Genomic DNA, 2,745 nt, shown 5'->3' on the forward strand with positions numbered 1-2,745 from the left:
AATTAATTGGATAACTACGTCGTCAGTACTCTTAAAATTAAGACAGAAACTTTATTGTACAATCAAATATGAGAGACATTGTTATTTTATGATTATGTTACAATATATTTCGTCTTTTTTGTCCATAATTTTGAAAAAGGTATTTTACCACAGTAAAACTTCAATTAATGTTCAAATTTTATCGAAATGAATATTTTATAAATGTATTGGGCGAAGTCATTTTTAAAATTCACGTTATTGTTCATAAATTACCAATGAACTGAAATATTCATTACTTGCTAATAATACGAATGACAAATATTCAAACGTGATGATCCTTTTAGGAAGTAAATGATACAATTTTCTAATTCCAATAGTACCTACATCACCCCTTAGTTCCGCCATTTTGGAAAGCTGACTTTTTAATTCAAACCGGATAATTCTTAAAAATACATTATAGAATTGCAATAACGAAAACTCTGCATAAATAATTGCATGTAAGAGTTTCTTTTCAACTTGCGTTTATGGTGTTTTCGGAAAAAAATGTTACATTTCCCGCAGGACAAAGCATTTACTGAAATACGTATCGAATTTATTATTGTATGTATCAGTTTCTGTCTAATATACATACAATGTAACCCAAATGTCGAATACATCTTAATGGTATTGGTCTGATAAGATAATATGTTTGCTTTTACTTCATGGATATACATATTGGAAAGAAAATAAATAAAAGCATTGTCTGTAATTTCCAATCCTTTCATTGCCTTAGTAATTGTTTCACTACACTTCTGAAGAAGCCGCAAAGTAGCGAAGCAAATGCTATGACAATAAAAAGTATGGAAAAATTGCAGAGTAATATTTAGTAATAACTTCAGCTCGTTGCGAATATGCTTAGTGGTAATGCTTAAAGAAAGTCAATTAATTTTGATTTCATCATGCTAAATAGGCATGTGCATTTTTCAAGATTGAAAAAGGACTATCACACAATCCATAAAAATATTAAAAAAATTCGTAAAACATAAAATTGGCATTTGAAAAGCGACTTTTTAATAGAAATATAGTTTGTCAACATAATACACGGTGGGAGAACTGGAGGGAAAAGTAAATAACATTTATCATATTGTTTAAACTAAAATTCAACAATCACAGAATCTGTTCCATTTTCCACATTTACGTAAAAACCTCTGTGCTGCTTATTATTATAAATGAGTAATAATTTACAGTATTGTTTTGTATTTGCGATATTTTTATCCCAAAATGTTTTCTCAACTAAGTTATATTTTTATGCCTAATCATGATGCCTGTTTTTACCTTTGTATGCAACTCTAACAATTGTTCTTTGATTATTATACTGAAAAAACAAGTCAACCCTTCTTTTTATCAGCTTCTAGTATTTCTTATAAGACCCCTGGGTCTTGTAAAATAATTCACGAAAAACTTGGTCAATTTTGCACAAAGCTCCCGTCAGTCTCGAATCTATTATTTCTTTCCCATTTCCGATTCGAATGGATCTCTTTGAAATATCCATATGGACTACGGTAGACGGACGCGTCTAGAATTACATACCTTTGATTTTCAAACAGGAAATAAATTATTAACGGCTTTTGATTGGCAAAATTCCCTTTTGCTTCTTGCAAACAGCATATAATGCGATCACTTTATTTGTTGGCCAGCCCATATAAAAAAGTGAAAACATACATATTTTTTTTTAAACCAAAAAAGTAAGCGTAGATATTTGTATTTCTCCAATTACGTATTTATTTAATTATGTAATTAGATATTGTCTCAAGAAGAAAAACACTACAGATTACAGATTACATAACACTATTTAGTAACTTTTGCAATATCTTTCCATTTTAAACTCTTTAGTAACTATATACCAATTTAAAATTTTGATATCTACAATAATTGTTGTTTGATATATAAACAACTTCGCGTTTCAGCCTCTATAAAATTTTGCTAGAAAAAGAACCATAAGTGATTATACGGTCTGTAGAAAAGTTATTTTATAAATAATTTTTAATTATTACGTTAGGTACATCTTAAATTGTACAAGAATATGAATTTAGAATCGCAATTTTATTTGCAACAAAGTGAAATGTAAATACTAAATCAAAATAACTATTTGTAGCATTTTATTAAGTACCAAAGAAACTAAAAATATAATCATAATTTAATATTGCTTTTCCAAATTTGATTGCAGCAAAATATCATTTGAAGACTTGTCCGACGGATTTTTAAATGTGAATATGTATTGCAGTTTCTTTAGACAGCAAATTTCCTTTTTAGTAAAAAGCAATTTCATATGAATGTACATATTTAACATTATATATCACAAAAATTACACAAAAATTTTACCACAGTACGTTTTCGTTCATTACTTTTGTGGAAATTTCAGATATCAAGCAAAGCGCCTAGCTAGATATTGTAGTTAAAGCTGTTATTCAGTAGATTACTAGTACTAAAATTATAAACTTATAAATATACAAACTAATAAACGCGTATTAAGTAAATTTTCCGAATGTTGATATCACGCGAAAAAAGACCTCTTATACTTTTGATAATTCCTTAGCACATTAACTGAAATGATACACACTCGTTATCAATAATTTTTCCTTTAAAATATAGTATATAATAAAAACTCACCGTTTCCTCTTTTTTAATACAGTAGACACCCTTCACGAGCCAGAAAATAAAAATAAAAAATTAATTAAATAAATAATTCAACGGAACTTTAACAACTTCTTACAATTATGTTTCTTT

The sequence above is a fragment of the Agrilus planipennis genome, unplaced genomic scaffold (assembly GCF_000699045.2).
Source record: "Agrilus planipennis isolate EAB-ADULT unplaced genomic scaffold, Apla_2.0 scaffold62, whole genome shotgun sequence".
Lineage (NCBI taxonomy): Eukaryota > Metazoa > Arthropoda > Insecta > Coleoptera > Buprestidae > Agrilus > Agrilus planipennis.